This window comes from Dermacentor silvarum, chromosome 6, assembly GCF_013339745.2.
Source record: "Dermacentor silvarum isolate Dsil-2018 chromosome 6, BIME_Dsil_1.4, whole genome shotgun sequence".
Classification (NCBI taxonomy): Eukaryota; Metazoa; Arthropoda; class Arachnida; order Ixodida; family Ixodidae; genus Dermacentor; species Dermacentor silvarum.
The window spans coordinates 76,977,054-76,999,114 of NC_051159.1; the positions used below are offsets into that span (position 1 = coordinate 76,977,054).

The 22,061-nt window shown below is 46.6% G+C and overlaps 1 protein-coding gene across 2 annotated transcripts in view; it reads left to right on the forward strand.

The window, feature by feature from the left end:
* Positions 1–22,061, forward strand: part of LOC119455616 (proton-associated sugar transporter A) — a 76,264-nt gene that overhangs the window by 8,084 nt on the left and 46,119 nt on the right. The window contains exon 1 of one of the 2 annotated variants that reach the window (XM_049668911.1): positions 16,087–16,366. The exons of the other annotated variant lie outside the window; for it this stretch is intronic. The gene's annotated coding sequence lies outside the window, so the exon portion shown is untranslated. Of the gene's footprint in view, positions 1–16,086; positions 16,367–22,061 lie in introns of those variants that run through there. 2 annotated transcript variants of the gene reach the window in all.

The window sequence follows — 22,061 nt, forward strand, 5'->3', positions numbered from 1 at the left end:
TCGTGTAGATCAAGGTATAGTCGCCACGCTTGAAACCAAACGAAGGGATTTCCGACGCCGAGGAAGGTATCCTTAGTGATGGATGACAGCGATCACGACACAGAATAGAAATGTTCCAGCGCAAATCATATAAAACTGGCGCATTTGACAGGCAGAGGTCTAACGGTTTACCTCAGCGATCGGCGATCAAGCTATGGTGCTAAAGGGAATTAAAGGTCAAGAAGTTCAAGGCCAGCCTACACTTGCTATAAACCTAATGATTGTAATGAGATCTTAGAGTGTTCCAATTTATGCCACGAGTATTAAAACCTCTAAAAACAATTATTATATCCTTAATACGAGATGATATTACATTTTCAATAGCTTCTTGCTCCGCACGGAATCTTTGTTCCCAATGTCCACAGTAGAAAGCTTCTCGTGCTACAACACCACAGTAACGGCAACAAATTAAAACGTCCATTCATGGTGTCCTCTCCTTTTTCATTTGTTGTGAGTGTGTTTGTGTCTGGAAAAAAATGATTAAACATTCAGCTACCTCGAAGGCACTACGAAAGGATAGCACTGCTATCTTCACCCTTTATACTACACGCATTCGTGCACATGACACGATAGAGTGTCTGTTGCGAACCACTGCGCACTGACCAGCTCAAGCTGATCCAGAGAGCAGAGAAGATGGCAAGAGCCAGCGGAGCCCTGGACTAGGGGCCCCGACCATTAGCGATGCCCCATTGGGGCAAGACAAAACTATATTTGAATTAAAGTTTATCTGTCTATCTGTCAGAAAATTGGCAAATAGTCGCTAGGGTTGCGAATGAAATATTCGTATATTGCATCTGAGCCGTCCTTGCTCTATTAAAGCGTCAATCACCAGTTGAAATGAAATTCTCTAGCGAGCTTGTTGCAGTCTTCCTGACTCAACGCGAAATGGCGGCATCCGTTCTATATCAAAATTAAATTCTGCGGTTTCACGTGCCGAAACCACGACATAGCGAGGGACCCCGGAGTAATTTCGACCACCTGAGGTACATGTAACCAATGCGCATCACACGGGCGTTCTTGCATTTCGCCCCCATCAAAATGTGGCCAACGTGGCCGGCAATTGATCCCGCGCCCTCCGGCTTAGCAGCGCAACGCCGAAGCCGCTACGCCACCACGGCGGGTATTGGCTATCAGGGGCGTAGCCAGAAGGGGGGGGGGAGGGGGGGGGGCAGTGGCGTAGCCAGAAATTTTGTTAGGGGGGGGGGGGGGGGCTCAGGTTAAAGCGCGGCCTCCTCCTTATAGAAGTTGTCGAGGGATCAAATACATGAATAATAACTGCATTGCCAATGCCATTGTATATTAGATGCTGCAAACGAATTATTGAACGCTATGCACTGTCAAGTAAAATATGTATTTTTTCATAAAAGGATATATACGGATGCCCTCAAAATTCTGGCAGAAATAACTGATATCAATGCGGCCGCGTTTTTTTTTTGTCTATTTAATAAGAAAAGAAAATATCACACGGACATTAGAACTATATCAGTTCGAAACCAGCAAAGCAGTGTATACAGCTGATATGAAGAACGTAAAGGTCATGAAACGAATAAGTTGAGGACAAATATTTTGATGAATCTTCGTCATTCAAGAACCTTGTTTACATTTTTGAACAGATGCAACGGCCAGCAAAAAACCTCAATGACGCTGTTCCTCGTTGCAATAGATTGCGCAGGAGCAGCTGTTACCGGTCGTATATTGTAATTACGCCGAGATTATGCTCGCAACAGTGAGCAGAAATAAAAAGTAGGAGAGAGAGAGAGAGAGAGAAGTCATAAGGGAAAGGCAGGGAGGTTAACCATGCTGAGCCCGGTAGGCTACCCTGCACGGGGGAAGGGGGAGAAGGGATTGAAAGAGAAGCAAGAGAGAAGTTCACACGTTGCACATTTACAGTTAAGCATTCATCGCTGAGTTTCGTCACAAGCGGTCATACAGGCTTGCGCACTTCAAAAAACACAGCAGCGTCTTTGTAGCCCTGCACACAGCAGACGCACGAGGCCACGCGCCCAAGATCTTTTCCTCCGTAAAAGGCCTGTCGTCTAAGTGCCCCATAGCCGTCCGAAGGGCAATCCTCTCATCTTCGTATCTGTGGAAGTCACATAAAAGTAGGAGCTCTGCAAAATATACATTAGAAATGCGAAGATAGAATGGAATATACAAATGCGAAGATACAACTCGCTAAAAGAGAAAAAATAGTCGCTGGAAACAAAGTTCACTGCTTGTATACACAACACCTCGCAACAAGATATTTAAATATACGTCTAAGTCTCCAATAAATTTACGTATTTAAGCAAACGTCACTGTATATTATGCGTCAAACAAGACAAATAAACACGTTGCGGAGTCAGAGATAGTAAACTTGGAGCACAGAAAGACAGATGATCTAGGCAAGAACAAAACTATGATCGCAGAAATCGTGATATGTACTGGGGCCATGCAGCGGTCGCGACAGCACCATACAGGTAGAATAATAGAGGAATAATGCAGAAATCAGTACGAAAATGTGTAATTTAACTGCCTGCACAGCGGAAACAATTATTCTGCACCCAAAATAAAAGGATGGTTTTGCTTCGTTTCAAAAAAGAAGTAAAAGCAGGTAGCTAAAAAGGAAAGAAAAGGACAAACGAAAGCCACAGATGATGCGGCAAGTTACTACCCAATATCCGAGTGTGTTTTTGGCAAACGCCGCGTGGGCCGGGCTTTCAATGAGCAAGGTCGGTCAACATTGGTTATTGATGTCCTCGTAATTTTCGTATTCGCATGATAATTTTGATCATGATGCTAACTGCTAGAATAAACGGCTAAAATTTCTGCGGTTTTAAAAGCTAACGAACAGTCCTACGTTTTCATAATTACGAGATTATGGACGTGAAGGAACAGAGCTTCTTATTTGCATTGAATGTTCCTGCTTCGCTATCTAAAGGACAAACTTCTCTCGGCGGGGAAGTTGAGCGAAGCGGTCAATGACTTCGGACACGTTGATGCCGACGTCTCTGTGGGTGTATAGAAGCACCAGTCTAACCATGCGTTCCACAGACATTGTAGAGCGCAAGTAGTTTTTTAGTAAACTCTTGTTAAAAAATATTCTCTCTGCGCTGGCAGTGGTCACTGGAAGGGTGACTAGAATCGGGAACAGTTTGTACACATTTACATAGAACCTGCAATCGCAAAGGGAGAGGGCATCTATTCCGGTGCTAAAACCTAAACACACTCCTTCGATGTCGTTGGCATCCTTGTTTAGGTACCTTGCACAAACAGTAGGCTGTTCGATTCCAGTGATGTCCGTCGTTTCGTCAGGACGTATGGAGAAGCAGCCTGCTTTTGCAACTAGGCTTTCTTTGATAATTTCGCCCCAAATTTCTATAATTTGGTTTTGTGCATCTGGGCTTAAATACGAGGCATTACTGGGGCAACTTTCCAAATGGTTCTTCAGATATGTATCTCCACAATCAGCTCGCATGCGAAGAAGCGCTCTGAAAATACCTGTATTTTCAGCGGGGCCTATGCTTAAATCCATAGGACCACTGTCCCTGTGGCCAACGAGAGCCAGACCTTGTAGCCCACAAAAAGAATTTCCTCAATAATAGGCCATTTCCTTTCTCCTGTTTTCTCAAATTTTACTTTGCCTGACCTGGTCCAGCCGATCGATCACATTGGGCACGCGTCCTGAAAATGTTTGGAGAAAATTATCAGCTGCCAGCTGACAGTCACGGTGATATTTAGTATTTTCGTGTGTGTGGGAGATTGCGAGCGCGTGCTTTCATTTCTGGAACGGCTTGGGCACGAGAGCTCCAGTGCACGCATGTTGGTCCAAGTTTATAACAGCATTAACCCCATAAAGTTCCAGAATTGAAAATCTTTTAAAGCACGCCTTTGGTGCACCTCAGTGCACCGTCAGTGCACCTTTCGCGTCAAAAGTTTATGAGAACGTTACACCCATACAGTTTCGGAATTGCAATCCATGCACTTAATAGATTCCGCGGCCGCTGCGACATGCCGCAACGCGCCCGCCCCCTATCGAAAAGCCCTTGAAAGTTTGTGCTCGGATGGGGCTCCTTGCGTTACGTGACCCCAGGTGCCCCGAAATCCACCCCAGGTGCCATGAATCCAGCCCGAGTTCGCAATGTTCGTGCCAAAATGTCTTTCGAGCGTGAAAAAGACATTGTAGACAGAATGCATAATGATTGAACATAGCTCGCCTACACGAACATGTCGCAGCCTATGACACTAGGACACCTGAGCAATGGAACATTCCGCACTCAAGAACGAATTATGGTCAACAAATGCTTCGACATACACTTCCGACTTTACTCAATAACCTCGCCTTACGAGAAATAGACCTTCTGTCCTTATGCAGCCTGCACAACTACTTTCAGTCAAACTAATCCTTGTTGTTTAATGAGTTTGTTCATATGCAATACTCTATGACTTTCCCCCCCTTTATTTGCTTTAGTTTATGCTGCACTGAATATAGTGCTATGTTATGTTTTTTTCCCTATTTTTCTTCCTGTTTTTGTAAATTGACACCTTCCCATCTGTTTACTCACATGTGAGCGCCCGACGCCCTCTGTTGCCTTTGATGGGCTTTTGGGCTGGTCAAGTTGCCAGCGTGCAACTTTTTATCCAGAACCCCACCATGTAATTCTTTTCATGGGAAATAATAATAATAATAATAATAATAATAATAATAATAATAATAATAATAATAATAATAATAATAATAATAAATTATTATTATTATTATTATTATTATTATTATTATTATTATTATTATTATTATTATTATTATTATTATTATTATTATTATTATTATTATTATTATTATTATTATTATTATTATTATTATTATTACTACTACTATATTAGTAAGTGGGGGGGGGGATTGAACCTCCCCCCCACTTACCCACCCTTTGTTCTCGTCGCTTCGCGCTGACCTAATTCATGAAACATGTGCTACTATCACAATTTCATTCCTGGGCGCTTCCGTTTGGGTCGCATTTCTGGTTAACATCCCTGCCTTCTCTTCCTTCACCTCCTCCTCCTCCGTTTGGGTTGGTAATTTACAACGAATCATGTCTGCATATGGAAAAAAACTGTCACGGTGTTTGTCAAGGCTTTGGCACTCTGTGAAGTTTTTGGCGGCAGCCTTCTTTTAGATGATGGTGAAAACGCTTGAGGCCCGTTTACTTAGATTTAGGTGCACGTTAAAGACCCAAGGTGGTCGAAATCTCTGGTATAGAGTTCCGCCGCTTCCCTTCAGGTGCCGGTTAGGCCGTGCTCGCGCAGGACCTTGAGAAACGTCTCTTGTTTGCGATTGCGCCCCTACGGAAGGCTGGTAGTTGCTGTTTTGTTGTGGAATCCCAAACCCGCAATGTACACACGAAGAGGTTGATGACAGCAGTGAAGTTCCACCGACTCGCAACAGAATGCACGAAACAGACAGCCGACAAGCATGAATTACTGCTGTGCGCAATACAGCGTAAGCAAACTCTTGTTGCAGGCACTGAAAGTTCTCGTCGGAGTTCACGCGTCCTGAGAAATTGATTATGTGCACTATGCACTGAACAAGACCGGAGTTCATTCCTGCATCACTGGTACACCAATCAGTCGAGATTCTGTGAGGTACAAGGCCGCTTCCTGTTTGCACCGGCGTAAGTGAAGCAGAAATGAGTTGCACGCACTACTTAAAATGCGTACACATTCCATATCTATGCTGTGCGGTTAAATATTCTGTACAATTCTGAATCTGTTAACGTAAAGGCAAATAACGCCTGCACGCTCGCACGCAGCGGAAGACACAGCGGCCCATGCACTTGCCGCAGGAAATGCAACCCTCTCGTATGAGGGAGCAGGGCGACGAAAGCTTCGAAAAAAAAAAAGCCTTACGCGTTTTAGCGCGTATTTAAGTTTTCTAGCGCAAAGACGAAGCGAACAAGCTATTGCTATGGGAGTAGGTATGGCCTGGTCACACGTGCATTTTCACGCGTATAGCAGTCCTTGACTTGTGAAACGCACTTCGCCCCGACGAGGACGACGCCATCTACGCTTAACGGAAATTACCAATTAATGATGTCTTCTCCGATCGCACGGGTCGTCTCAATGATGCGTTTTCGAAGACTGGTCCATTCAGTGGCGCGATGAGAGACCGTTGCTCCAAACGCCCACTGTACCTGTCGTACTTACTGTATTTACTGAGCTTACTGCACTTTTTACTTAATTTCTTCAAAGCACACGCACACGCGAGGGGGGGGGGGGGGGGGGGGGCGATCCCCTGTCTTTGATATACATGTATAGAGTCTGCTTAAACTACCGATATTTAGTATCGATCACGTGACGTAGAGGAAAGCAGAAGCTTGCCCCCCCCCCCCCCGGTCGGGCCGGTGAAATCCCCCCCCCCCCCCCGAAAAAAATGTCTGGCTACGCCCCTGTTGGCTATATTATGTAGAGCCCAAAGTAAACTATGTCTTAAAAAGGTTAACCTAGTGCAAAAAAAAACGTGACCGAAGCAAGGACAAGGAGAACACGAGCGCTAAACCGTGTCGTCGTGTGATAAGACTACTACATATAGCTCCACACGCCATACGAAAGGCTTGTCAAAATGTCACGAAAAGATAAGACAAGCAAACTCATTACAATTAAATTTAGGCAGCGGATATCACGGTGACCACCTGCATATTTGTGCAAGGTGATAACTTAAGCAGCTGCAGAAAATTATAACTGCCACATGAGAAAAGGGTATCAACGCGTACATTGTAACGAGCGCTCTGACCCGGGCACAATATTTTCATTGGCCTGCAATAGATTGTAGACCTAATGGTACGACGGCTGGTAAGTGTACGACAATTTCTACACACCAGCGCCTTTTATCAAATCTTCACCGTCGTCGCAGCACGATGCAAATCGGCCATTTAGTCCTCCACTTCGGTACTGCCGAGAAAAAGTAGAGCTCGGAGAGTCACGTGCTATTGCCGCGGTCTGCTGCAAATGCAAGAGGTCGCGGGTTCGATTTTTGTTCAGTGCGGCGGAATTTCGACTTGGACGAAATGCAGGATCATTCGTGTAGCCAGGTCTAGGATAAAGCTAAGGAAAGTACTTGCGCCCACAGCAATGAAATCACTTCAACGCTTTGAAAACGCTGGCATTTGTGATGAATATTGACTCTACACCACATCGTGTGCAATTGTGCCTCATTTTGCACTTCTGAGAATGGTGCACCCTTGGCATCCGCGGACCCCGTTTCAACGAGAACTTTTCGAGATAGATTTTTACTGTTAGTGTCGCTACACGTTCTTCCATTTAATTTAGACATTATTTAAAGCAGGAATGTTTGTTTTTTTTACAGCGGAGCTGTTAAGAGCTAGCTCCCCAGGATCGCGTCCGCATGTAGAAAAAAACTATCATCATCAGCACTGAATCGAGCGTCGTCGTCTTCTTCCGCAGCTGGCTTGTTGGTGCCCCTCGGTTTGCGCTCGTGCCGTTGGATGCCGTCCCGAGCACGAGCGCGTGCCGAGCATGCGCTCGTGCCACTCTCCCGCGTTCATCGTCAGCATCTGCTCCACAACAGGCTGCGTTTCCGCTAATCAGTCCAGCGTAGAATTTCACTGCTCTTCTGTCATCGTAATGGGGAGGCCGCGTTTACGGGAGTATGATTCATTGTTTAAGGAGGTATGAGCCATTCTTGTGCAACTGACGACGTGTCCTAACGCGTTTGAGCAACGCCGCCATCAACGCCCTCGGGAAAGGGTTCATCGTCGACGTGCCGATTCTAGCGTGATTGATTCCGAAGAAACGTTGGCGAAGAGCCGCGGACCCCGAGTTGAGGGAGCGCGATATTAAGGCCAAACGTCAGTGAAGTGCCGCCGACTCCAAGTTGCGGGAGCGCGATGTTGATGCCAAACGACAGCGTCGTCTTGCCCTCCACGAACCCGACAACGCTGGTGCATGCCTCGGCAACACTAGCGCCAACTTCCCCGGTGTGACGGCCAGGTTTCAACGCGAGTTTCTCAACCGGAACGTTCATGATAGACATGTGCGGTTGGGTGATGCCCAACGACGATACGCCCATTCTCATCGCAGGGGCAATATTCACTATACGGCATACACACTGTAGTCACAGCTTCGCTGACTTCCATCTTCACAGTAGTGGAAGGGCTCTGAATTTTTGTTATTCCTTTTAACAGCGGAGCTGTTTAAGCTCTCGGTTAGGCCACGTAGTACGAACAAAAAACTGCGCCTGGCGGTGACGCCACTGCGCATTGCCTAGCAACGCCTCTACCCAGCTGGTGCGATGCGAAGCGTTGCTAGGCAACGCGCAGTGGCGTCAGCGCCAGGCGCAGTTTTTTGCAGCAACGCCTGGCACAGCTGGTGCGAGGCGTTGCTATGCGATGCACATGACGTCATCACTCGGCGAAGCTACCATCCTCTCCCAGGTTACCCTCACCATAGCGCGAGGCACGGCTGCCGTATCCGGCGTTTATGGGCGTGCCCCCGGCTGCAGCCGGCGTCGAGATGCGACATATGCTGCATTTCACGCCGGCCTCGATCGTCACTCCGAATGGACCGCATCTGCGTTTCGTCGAGCAAGATGGGGTAGTGGACTGCCATGATTATGGAAGGCACGAAAACCAGCCCCTCTATAGTCCAATGTGTGTGCCGCGCTGCGCCGCCAAGCCGCATGTGGATTTTATACGAAACTAGGAGTTTCAGGATGATACGAAACTGCGAACTCTCTGCACGTGCCGTCAACTGTATCCATCAGCCCATATTGCTCAACGAGAGACGGATGTGGTCCATTCCAATTGACGAATACGGCGCGAAATGCAGTACGTTGCATCTCGACGCCGGCGGCAGCCGAGGCACGCCGACGAACGCCGGATACGTCGGTCAAGCCTCGCGCCAGGCTATAGAGTGCTGCGCTTTCACTGGCGTGGCGTCCCCGTGCCGAGCGCGCTCGCGCGTCAACGCTACGTCGGACTACAAAGTGGCCTTAAGAAGACTGCGCGCCGACCCCGAGTATCGTCCCAATAGTCGGGGTCCGCTAAGTTTCACTAAGAACCAGCCAAGCCAAACCAAGTTAAACAAAGGAAAGCAAAGACGAAGCTAAGAACCAGCCAAGCCAAACCAAGGTAAGCAAAGTTAAGCCAAAACCAGCCAAGCCAAACCAAATTAAGCAAAGGAAAGCAAAGTTAAGGCTAGGGAAGGGCCACCAGCTTCGCTGTTTGTCCAGTCTTCGCACCACTTAGTGTGAAGCTGCCCCTAACTTTATTAACCAAGCGAGAAAAGGTAGCCGTCGCCAGCAAAGGGAGACAACAGCTCAATCGTTTATTTTTATCTCGATAAGAAAAAAAGCCGGCAGAAACCACACCCTGTGGGAATCGATGTTATGCGAAGCAGTGTGCGGGGAGCCTACAGAGTTAATGAAACGACCATGAGAGTAACAAGACGTAGGCGGCTCTTTTATGACCTATATGACACGCATGTCCTCACATTCATATCAAGAGTCCTCAGAAGTCCCTTTACCTACACCTAAGAGACCTTAAGGCGAAGCCTTAGTCATTCTCATGACTATGATTTCTACCATCATCCTTTAGTGTTTCCTTCATTTAGTGCACACGTCCGAACCCATTCCAGTGGTTTTTGAATGGCAATCTTTTTCCCTGGGTCATTGTCATGACCTACACGACACGCATGTCGTGACCTATCCCTTATGTTCGCCATACACTTCTGTCATAGTATAGCAATTTTCCTACCTACCAAGTTAACGTAACGACCATGAGAGCACCAAGACGTAGGCGGCTGTTTCGTGACCTACATAACGCGCATGTCGTGACATTCATGTCATGACCTATCACTTATGTTCGTCATATACTCTTGTCATAGTATGCCAATTTTGGTACCTACCAAGTTAACGAAATGACCATGAGAGCACAAAGACGTTGCCGGCTAGATAGATAGATAGATAGATAGATAGATAGATAGATAGATAGATAGATAGATAGATAGATAGATAGATAGATAGATAGATAGATAGATAGATAGATAGATAGATAGATAGATAGATAGATAGATAGATAGATAGATAGATAGATAGATAGATAGATAGATAGATAGATAGATAGATAGATAGATAGATAGATAGATAGATAGATAGATAGATAGATAGATAGATAGATAGATAGATAGATAGATAGATAGATAGATAGATAGATAGATAGATAGATAGATAGATAGATAGATAGATAGATAGATAGATAGATAGATAGATAGATAGATAGATAGATAGATAGATAGATAGATAGATAGATAGATAGATAGATAGGATAGATAGATAGATAGATAGATAGATAGATAGATAGATAGATAGATAGATAGATAGATAGATCTATCTATCTACTTTCAAAGTAGCAAAAGTTCACCAAGGAATGCTTCACATTTAAAAAACTAGCGTAGCTTGCACTGAAGACGCAATGCTAAAGAGACAGCGGAGCTGATGGGCACCTATAGCTAGTCCTGGCGCTTTTGGGCCAGGCTAAGCACTGCCAAGTCACCCCGAGCATTTCCCGGAATTTATTGATTATTTGTCGATTATCGATTAGCTATTTATTGGCTATCGATTCGCTATCGCAAGGTATTGGCCATGTATTTGGGCTGCGCTAAGCACTAGCAAGTCATCCCCAGCCTTTTCCGGAATTTATTGATTACTGATCAATTATCGATTCGCTATTGATTGGCTATCAATAAGGACTACCAAGTCAACCACAGCATTTTCCGGAATTTATTGATTATTGATCGATTAGCTATTGTTTGGCTATCGATGACGAAGCTTAAGTAGTCCCAACCATGCGTAGCTAGACTTCAGGCTCAACTTCACTAGTTCACAGGGTATGTACCATTGGGCTTGGGCCCTTTCTGCACTACCGCCAGGATCGGCCCGCAGTTTCTGTTCGCACGTTATGGACTAACGCTCGGCTTAAACAGCTCCGCTGTTAAAATTCATGTGGGCAAAGGTATTTCGGCACCCTATGCCATAGAGTTTCTCAGTATAACACCTAGAGGGTAATCTGGCGCCACCGTCTATGCGAGTTTCTTAAAGGGCGTCCTGCCGTCATGGGAATGACGGGTCATGTGTCTGCGAGGCTTGCGTTGGATGCTGTTGTACGAGGCCTAGTCTAAAACGTGGATACGGCTACAAAAATAATGCGTTCCTAAAATACAATCGACATACAAGGCTTTCATTCACCCATATTACATCTCTCAATAAATTTTACTCACCTATGATCCAGAATCAAACCAAGAAAATCAAGAACAGACGACAAGTTGTTCCAAAGCGAGCGAGAATCTTCTCGTCTGCCCTCCAACTTTAGCGGCCATCTGATTTTTTTTTTTTTTACGTTTCATATAATTGTACATACAATAATAAGTTCTCAAAGTTAAACAGAACGTGTTTTTCTGTAATAAAAAAGCTAAAATAGCTTTTTACGTGCTGTTTCAGCAGGAAATGAATCATTGTGACAGACGGAACGGTGCTCGCCAGGAGCGTCTTCAATGCTTCCTCGGCTCTCCGAGAACGATGCCAATCCGAAGTCACAATATACCGGCATCCCCAAGCATACCACGGCGCAGCAGCGCCAGATTGCCCTCTAGGCAATATACTGAAAAAATATATGCCCTACACTATATGGCATCTTTCATAGTTTCAGTTGTTAATCCAGGATGTTGAACCTACGAATCAGTTAGTCTGATCTGCCATACTGACACCCCGGCGAGTCAAATGTCTCCCAAGGTAAAAGATGCCTACAATTTGAAAACTACTATCACGTATATGTCTACTCCATGCGCGTGCTCACGGAGCCACGTTCGCGGCCTCGGTGTGCAGCCTGCCGCAATCGTAACTATAATCCGGCGAGCTTCGACCGCACGCTATGTCAGTGCCTTACAACGGTGATAAACTACGAGACCGGCAGTAGCACGCGCACGAGCACAAGGCGGTGTTCAGTGCAGGTGTGTTGTTCTCTTTAAGAGGACCCACGCCCTACCATACCGTCTGAACAGGTCAATTATAAAAGTCGCAGTTTCGCCCCAAAGGCGAAGCATCGCTTGCGATAGAAAACTAGTGTACAGCTATACTAAATAAGGATAGTAGTTTTATCGGCCATATAAACTTGTAAACATAGACGTACTAACTAAATTAACAAGCATGGTGTCACGTGCGCACGAGCAAACATGAACGCATCTCACTCGATGACCGCGGAAACTCGCTGTCAAAACACTGTATAGTGAGTAAGCGCGGCAGCAGCAGCAAGCGAATTGATCTTCGACGCGCCGCTCGCATCAACCCGAACTAAGTCGCGAAAACACAGCGCAGGGAGGAAGGACTCTGCCCCCGCCGCAGCGTTGCGCGCGACGGGAAGACAGCGCGCTTCCTTCCCGCTTCGTTCTCTTGCGTGCGCGAGATAGAGCCGCGATCGCCGGCTCACCCTCGCACGTATAGAATACGGCTCGCGGCGACGATTTTATCGCCCTTGGACTTTATACGAAACCTCACGGCGACAACGGCAGCAGAAATGCTCTTGGGGTGTCCATATAATTGCTATGGCAATAAAAAAAAGAGGGCTACACTCCCTTGATCCTCACGGATCTTTCTCACTCGGAAAATTGCTAGGCCCTTGGCCATCGACAATAACGAGGCGAAAAGCATTGAACGCACTCAAACATTTTTTCGAAGACAGACGACAAGGAGGAGGAGAGAAAGAGTTGGCAGGGATGTTAACCAGAAATGCGTCTGGTTGGCTACCCTACTCTGGGGAACGGGAAAGAGGCAATAGAAAGATGAGATAGAGAGTGGAGGGGGAGGAAGGAGGAAGGACACGGTGAGCTGGCGCACGCACCTGGAGGGCAGAAGCAAGTCAAAGGCGTTCACCTAGGCCAGTCGCCCTCAAGAAAGACATAAGTGCCTTCACAGCTTTGTGGACCGACGAGCGATGGGAACGGTCTTCAAGGAGCACCTGCACGGACAACGGCCAACCGTCCAGTCGTCGCAATACTATAGATAATGTTTGTCTTTCCGACTGAAATCAATGGCAGTGACACAATAAATGTTCGATGTTCACTTCGCCACCACCGACGTCACACAAAGCACTGTCGGTCATTTCAATTAAAGCAGTGTATGCCTTCGTAAAAGCCACTCCCAACCACAGCCGGTATAGAAGCGATGCCTCACGTCGGTGAAGCCCGGGTGGAGGTCGGAGTTGGAGCGAAAGGTTCACATGCAGTTCGTGTAACCTGGTGCAAGGACATAGGCATCCTTAACGAGTACTACTTGCCACACTGAATAGTAACACACTGTAACTACAACTTGCTTCCATTATTTGTATTTATGAGCGATTGTATATTACGTGTTATACTCTTTTGTATTCTGTGCTGAAGCTCACTTTTAACTGTCATATCTCTGAGCGTGCATTGCTTTATCAATGCGCATTTCTCACCCGCCGCGGTGGCTTAGCGGCTATCATGTCGCGCTGCTAAGCACGAGGTCACGGGATCAAATCTCGGCCGCGGCGGCCGCATTTCGACTGCATCGCGGCCGCGCGTGTGTCTTAGTGAGTGTTTACGAACTCAGTGTGGTGCGACTTGACTTCGCCTTTTATGTCCATGTGTTCGTGTGCGTACAGGACTGTGTGCTGTGGTTTCTGGGCCCTATGACGTTGTTTCTTTTCATTTTCTTGCTACACATATGTATCTTTTATATTGTTGTTTCTGCTATGCGAAAAGGAGTGTCCACCACCATTACAGGATGACTACATCTCTTTCGTTTACTCTTAGTTCAACTTTTTTAAAAATTAAAGGAAACAATAGCGATGTGAACAAAAACATGTGCGTTCTTCCAATGTGCGTTCTCTTTTCTTTTCGTATTACTGTAGCATTGCGGTTGTACCAGGAATTCTGAAAAGAAAGAAAATGTAATCCGCACGAATGAGGCATGCACGCACGAGAATGATTGGTCCTGAAGGGAACAGAGTAGCAAACGACGGTCGCACTGAAGAGTGTTTTGCGTGGCCGCACGTACTATTGCCGGTCTCTCAGATTATCTTCATCGTAAGGCGCTGACATGGCGTGCGGTCGGCGCTCGCGCGATATAGTTAAGAGTGCGGGAGACTACTCCCTTCCCTCCTCACAAAGTTCCACTTGCACTCTTGCTGACCGTAAAGATTTTCAGCTCTGATTATTGTCCTCGTTGGTATTTGATAAGAGACATCACTTGTCGGTCGTCCACGTTTTAATTTCTTTTTTTGCGTGTGTCTTTCTAGTAGTAAATAAAGATTTTGCTTCCATATAGCTGTTTCCCTTCCTGTCTGCCGCTGCTACGCCATTCTTTCGTATAAATGGTCTCCGAAAATGTATTTCAAGCTATTGACCGCAATATTATTACAAGCTGTTCCATACGTGCTGTTCTACGCGACCATAAATTGGTACTGACGGTGATCACTGGTAACCGCAATGCTTTTTTTTCTCAAGCCGCACACTGCTGGCATAAATGAGTACATGATCGGGCATCATATAGTCGAAACTTCTCTCCTGCTTTGTGTGATGCCAACCGGCACCGTCATCAGCTGTTTCTGTCACTTTCATTTGTCGCTGTGACATCTGCAAACCTCTGCAAAAAAACAAAGAAAAAAAGCAGCTACACACTGAACATCGAAATGTCAAAACAACTCTTGTACTACAAAAGAAAAGTCCCAATATGGGAGATTGTATGGTACAATTATAAATCTTCAAACGCAGCTAGCTTCAAGCCTAGACATAGTGTAAAACATTTAGGAGTGTGTCTGGCGATGTGGCAAATAAACGATTATGACCTCTCCATACTGATTCGGCCAAAAGGATAATTCTCAAACCAGTTTTACTTGTCGCAGCTGCTGAGACTGGTGACATCACTGCCAAATATACAGGGTGGTTCAGTGAACACTTTCAAAACTTTTTAAAGGTTGCATGTGGCAGATAGCACAATTCTAATTCATGAGCTGGTCTAGTCGAATAACCGAACATTAGTTGCACAAGAAATTGAAATGCATAATCGACTAATGAACAAAAATTCACTAATTACGCTTTAACTGATTACCTTACGGCCCATATTGCAATTCACAAATTGTAGCCATGGAGTTCGCAAGGCAGATACATTTAGAACGAATTCTCAGGGTGACACCAGTTTTGAGATAATAATTCCCGAACTTTGCGGAGAAATGCATTGGCGTTCCAGTTACTTGTGTGCTTCAATGCATAAAACGACGTCTTGTTAAGAAAGTAACTGGAACGTTAATGTATTTCTCCGCAAAGTTCGGGAATTAATATCTCGAAACTGGTGTCAGCCTGAGAATTCGTTCCAAGTGTATCCGTCTTGCAAACTCCAAGGCTAGAATTTGTAAATTGCAATATGGACCATAAGGTAATCAGTTAAAGCTTAATTAGTAAATTTTGTTAATTAGTCAATTATGCGTTTCAATTTCTTGTACAAGTGATGTCTGCCTCTTTGAGTAGACCAGCTCATGAACTAGAATTGTGTTATCTGCCCCAAGCGACCTTTAAAATTTTTTGAAAGTGTTCGCTGCAACACCCGGTATACTAATTACTAATGTTGAGGCTGGGCTTGTGCCCCACGCATAACTTCCTCACCTTCACCGAATTACCTTCTTGGCGTCTGTCAAAGTCCTCCCGTGAACAAAGCGCCGAGCAGATACGCCGCCTCTTACCGACTGAAATCCACGTTGAGCACCGACATCTGTGCCCGTACCTCGAGCGAGCGAGAGTTATCAGTGTCAACCTGCCACAGGATTAACAGAGGAAATGAATAGCGACAGGCTGCGCGAGCGGAAACAGAGAAGGGAAGAGGAAAAAGGAAACAGCGCTGAGGACACCGCGGGGCCAGTCCGGGCCTGTGGTACTCGCGATTGGCTGCTCACGCCGCCGACGTCACGGAAATATAAAGGCGGGGGTGAAAGAGTGAACTTATACGAGCTCGCTCGGGAAGAGGAATGGATTTCTACCACACCTGTTGCGGGTAGTGAGGAATGTGCAGCGTATTCGGGCGTAGTAGAAGATGCGCTATTACCTGACCCTCCGACCAACACGAGAGAGAAAAGCGAAAGTTCAAACACTCTCGAGCACGTCCGTTTAAAACTGTAGCAGGTGTGCATCACTCCCAGGTAGCCGTTATTTCTGTTTCTTTTCGAAGCTGTCTACCATGTCCCGGGTATTATTTCAGTCAGCTCCGGGAAGGCAAATGGGAATGATAAGTTCGACGAAGCGTCAACTGCTTTCAGGAGCGTCTATTACGGTGAGTTCATAACTGTCGTATCGTTTCTGCTTCTCATCAATTCATGCTTACAGATAAAAAAAATTATCAGGTTCACCGTTCGATCGTGCCAGGAATGTGCTTGCTTCGGCAAGAGTGCTTGCTCTGAGATGTTGCATACTATGTTACCTTTGTTTTACACTTAATTGATTACACTAGACGCCAACACGCGAAATTCTTCCCATCGCCAATATTTAACAATTGGCATTCCCTTATCGCCTGTTCTTCAACACCAACTTTGTGCACGATTGAATTCCCCCCTCTTAACAATCACTCAAGGAAAACCTGCGGACAATAGCTTCCCACGAGACTAGACTCTGTCTATAGCGCTCGCATTCGGCGTGTGGTGTGTCTGTGTTTTTTTTTTTTTTTTCATCTTGTTTTCTCTTTTTTTCTCACTTAACTTCAAGCAAGTGAGCATGATGTCCTCTCCAGGAGATTATTAATAGCCCCCTCCTCGTTGTGTGTAGTGTTTAGAGACGCGTTTACAATAACACAACAATAAAAACAGTTTCCAGCATTCTCACATTCGTTAGCACAAATGAATAACTCCATACGTAGCGTGCACACGCACACACTTCGTGCACATAGCATGTGCACGAAGGGAATTTAATGCCCTTCACCTTGTTGCTTGCAGGAGAGAGTGCTCTGTCAGCATGAATTCTACATATGAACGCACCTCCAGTTTGACAGGGCCCTTTAATCAAAGCAAGAAGTGGCATCAAGCCAAAGCTGAAATCATTAATATTCCTGTCTACGGGGCAGGGATAGTTTAAAGAACAGCACACAATTAAAGGAACGCTTGTTTTATCTTATTTTCGGGTAATTCAGAACATTACGTCCCGAATGGCCCGTGATTCTCCGTGTTTTTCCTAGCGCCATATTGCGCCGTGGTGCGCTCGTCATGTGGTTACAAGCAGTAGACTCATTGACGTCATAATGCATACTACCGACTTCCACGCTGGCGAAGTGTGAGGACCACACGTGTTCACTAGCCATGTGGTCGACGTTCAAGCCTCCGGCGATAAGTATCGGCCGTTCGACGCACTTTCTTGCGGCAATTCTGTAAGGTAAGGTTGACTTCCTTCACGAAGGTGCCGCCCGATGTTTAGTCGGACGCTAGGACATAATATCTAACTTTGCGTTGACTGATTGATGGCAGACCTTTTGACACAACAAATGAATTTATAACACCTACCTCCCAAGCCCGTCACAGCAGACTACGAATGCACTGTTAAAATCCTTGAGGACAACAAGCGTGCACAAGCCGCTGTAGCACTGAGTAGAGTTAAGTGTTATCGTGCGCAGCGAATGGCTGTGATCGTGTTGCACGTGCGCCTCCAAATGTCAGGTAACAAACCCGAGTTTTTTGTCCTGGTTAACATTCATGCCTTTCTCCGTTATTTCGCTTTTCTCTCTCCATCCACTGTGTTTGAAACTCTCATCTCAACAACGTTTTCGCAATATCTGTCTTGGTTATTCACTGATATCTTACACAACGTCATTGTCGCAGCGGCGAGAGAGATCTGTCGTTTCAAGCCAGCGCCGCCAAATTAGGCAGCTGCGAAGCCCCAATAACAACTATAATTTAATCAATTGACTCACGGAGTTTATCGTCCCAAAATAATTCTGCAGCTGTTACAGACACCGCCTGTGTTTATTTATTCCACACATAAAGAGTTTCTGCCTTTCGCCACCATCGAAATGCGGCCGCCGGGGTCGTGAATGGAGCCAGCGAGCGATCTCGCTCTTAGCGGCAGAACTCCATCGCCACAGCGCCGTCCATATGGGAACACCGAACAGCATCAAACAGCACGCTTACCCATTCTTTATATGTTTGTGCCTTCAACAAACGCAATGACCGTGCCAATTGGCGCGTCACGTGCCACGACTCTGAACCTTCCACAGGTGTTCGAAGAGATGCCCAATGGCTGAATTTCGTGAAGCGGATGGAACGCAGATTGCAGGTCAATCAAATCAGAGAAAGGATGAATACGTAGAAATAAAAAAAGACAAAGTAATTTGAACACAGGCACTATAGTAGAAAACGATGATCCTCTAAATATATGAAGAAACGTAGACGTATGGGTGCCTGGGTTATCGACCCTTTTATTTCGAAGAAAAAAGAAATCACCGCACGCAGAGCGCGCGCCAGGGAAATGTTTAGTAAGAGTTAATAAACCTCACACATTACTAAAATGAGAAAACAAAACAGCTATACTACTAAACCTCTTAACGTAACAGTCGTAAAAAAATGATGTGGCCAGTAGTAGCAGCATGACAAGTTATCATAGAGCCTATTACCACTGAGTCTTGCAGTTTGAAGCGAGGGAGAAGCAAGAAAAGACAGTGAGCTCAGCCAGGCGCACGTCCGGTTTGCTACCCTACATTGGGGAAAGAGCGCATGAGCATTTTTAGATATCGGCCCCAGTCATAATGTGGGGTTGAAATCGAACGCGCGACCTCGCGTTCACCAGCAGAAAACTATAACCACTGAAGCATTTTAGCGGGCAATATAGCTATAATAATTACGAAGGTGAAGGACACTGCTTTCACGTCCATTCTTGAAAGCTTTTCCAAACTCTTACATGCGCACCTCTTTCGTTCACATGGCAGATGGCAGCAATAACTCACAGGCACAGGTTTTGTGAAAACAAAAACACGAAAAAATCGACACAGACTATAGAGAAAAAACTGCATATTCAGCAGGAGTTTTAACGTGGAGACGCTGATGCGACACCCGGTTCACAAACAGCGCAGTGCGATCACCGTATAGTGTTCCACGACTTTGAGCTAAAGTGCTCGCTTCCAAACTCGTCCCTAATTGCTCTTCGGTAAAGCAGCAAATTAAAATAAAATGTCTCGTGCAACTCCTATATAGGGCACGTCGGAATGCTCGCGCTGACGCAACCTTTTTATATCGGTTTTACCACTCCGGCAAAAACAAGGGAAAGAAACATCCGCGCGACTGGCAGGCCCTATGCTTGCACAACGAGAACTCTCCCATGTCACCTATGTTCCTGGAAACCATTTATGTCATCCAAGCCTCTCACTGCACAAAGCGCACGCGCACCCATGTGCGCAAGCACGCGTGCGCACACATACACACACTCTCTCTTCAAGCGCACGTGAGGGCACCATATAATCACAAACGCTCCACACTCACGCGTGGGTATACATACATTTTCACGCGTTTCAGCGAGCTCGCATTTTTTAGCAGATAAATTCTGGTGTCTTTACTAGCACGTATGTAGTGAGTGTCCTCACGCTCCTGAGGACACTGCTGAGTATCCTCACACTCCTGAAAACACTCACGCAGGACGTGAGTGTCCTACGGCGAGCATCGGCGTTGTGCCTCGGCGTAACCAAGCGAAAGAACGCAAAGAAGGATGAAAGCGAACGCGAAGAGCAGCGGTGGATGAAAGACGCGAGGAGGAAAGCGGAGAGGAGGGTGCAGCGGAATCATGAGGTGGAAAGCAGAGGAGGATATGGCGAAAGCGTGAGAAGAAAAGCGTAGTGCGGCGACGATGCATCTACGAGATGGCGCCATAGTAGCGCGCGTCATCTGGGAGGCCTGTCGGCGGCGGCTGCTCTGAATCGCGCCCACGCGTCAACCACGCTCTGGCTCTCGCGATCTCCATCCAGATTAGCGAGGCAGTCGCACCACACTTCGCTCCGTTTACAACATGCCGCACGAGACAGATTGTCCGCACCAGCCAATATATCGCGAACGAAAACGCGAAAAGAGCTGCGCTCAAATTTCGCATTAGGGAGTATCGTAATCGTCCGTGATTTCTTCCCCCCGCTTAGCTACTCCTGTTCTGCGTCACCATTGATGACTATCCATATACCAGTGACGTAAAGTGATACAGTGATGACTATATGAATACATGTCACCAGGCTAATCACGTCCATCTAGTGTTAATTTGAAGCAAGTGGTTTGGCTTCCCGTTTTTGAGGCTAACAGCGAAGCTAGAAGCTAAAGCTGTTAGACTAGTTGGTCGGAAGTTTTCGGTCTGTGCTCACCGAAAAAGAAGTGGCAGCTGGAAAATGGCATTTTTTTAAAGCAACGCTTTCCTTGCCTCTTGTCCCAATTTTCCGGGCGCTGCTATGGTCTTGCTCGCATGCGCCGCTGGGTTTCTCGCAACACCCCCAGATGGCGCTCACCTCCGCCAATCCCGCGGAGGAGGAGGAGGAATAAACTTTTATTGTAGAACCAGCACTTTATGATTGCCGGGCCTAAGCCTGCCATGATGGGACGTCGAGGGCTTGCCTCGCCGCCGCCTCACGCGCGTCCAGGGTCGCCCAGGTTTGGTCGTCGAGGGCGGAGCTCCGCAGAGCCTCACGCAACCTCGACGAGAGGGCCGTGGTGTTAATGTGTGTGTACTGTGCTGGGCACTCCCACAGCATATGCACATATGCACAGCAGCACACACACACACACACACACACACACACACACTAAAAAGACCTAAGGTTCCATACGGTCACACGCGTTGAAACACGTGGCACGAAAGGGCGCTCTGACTGTCCTACCAAAACACGTATGCCCGATACACAAGCACACTAAAAATACACACTAATACCCTTGCCGCTTCCAACCTACTATTTAACGAATAACAAATAATCGTAGCAAGTATAAAAACGGAAACCAGCTCAGTGGCTGCGTACACACGCGCACACACACAGGCGCACACACACACAGAAACTGAAAAAAAAAATGTTTTCGTGGCCGCCACAGAGCCCTGTAAAAAATGTCCCTGGTGCTCGAAACATGTACACCGAACCCAGCAGCCACCGCTATAAGGGCCGCTGGCGCAGTCCGCCGCCTGCTGCTCAACCACTTTATACAAGTGGGATTTACATTGTACAGCCTTGCAATTTTTATTAATATCGCTCGAACGTTCACCGCACGGCGTGTCAGCGAGTTATAACGGCAAGAAGCAGCGAGATCGAGTACATTATGCGCAAGCAAAATAAAAAAAATAATAAAAAATTCGGGTAGGCTGTATCAGGGACGCAGCTGCAGTGAGGTGCGTGAGACGTCTTATGCGTGCCGGACCCGGTCTCACTAGGGTACAGAAATTACGTGACTCATAGATGTTTGAGGCTCCTGTGCTTGCCTGGATCTCTCGCGCTTGAGCTGTCTATGAAAACGGGCACGTTCCACCGTGGTAAAACGGGCTGGATATCTCTTTGTCTTGCTCTCCGGGTCTCTTCACGTTATTTCTGGACCGTACGTGTTGATGAACGCATGGGGGCATAACCGAAGAAGGGTGAAATTTCTGTAACAAATTGCACACTTGTAGCCCCTTAACTCCTGATGAGCACTGATTTGAGTTTGATGGATGCTACATACATACTGAGTGAGTTCTGTGGAACGCGACCACTCCCGCTATAGGATCGACAAATGTACTGCCGGCTAAATATGCCTCTCTGAACACCGAGCGAGAGGCAAAATACGCTCCGATTGCTTCATGCGTATCACACACAGATGCACAGATGCATCAACGCACAGATGCACAGATGCACAGATGGCGACATCAACGTCGCCATCTGTGCATGAGACACATGCACGATCGAGGAGGAGGAGGAATAAACATTTATTGTAGAACCAGCCCTTTATGATGGCCGGGCCTTAGCCTGCCATCAGGGGACGTCGAGGGCTTGCCTCGCC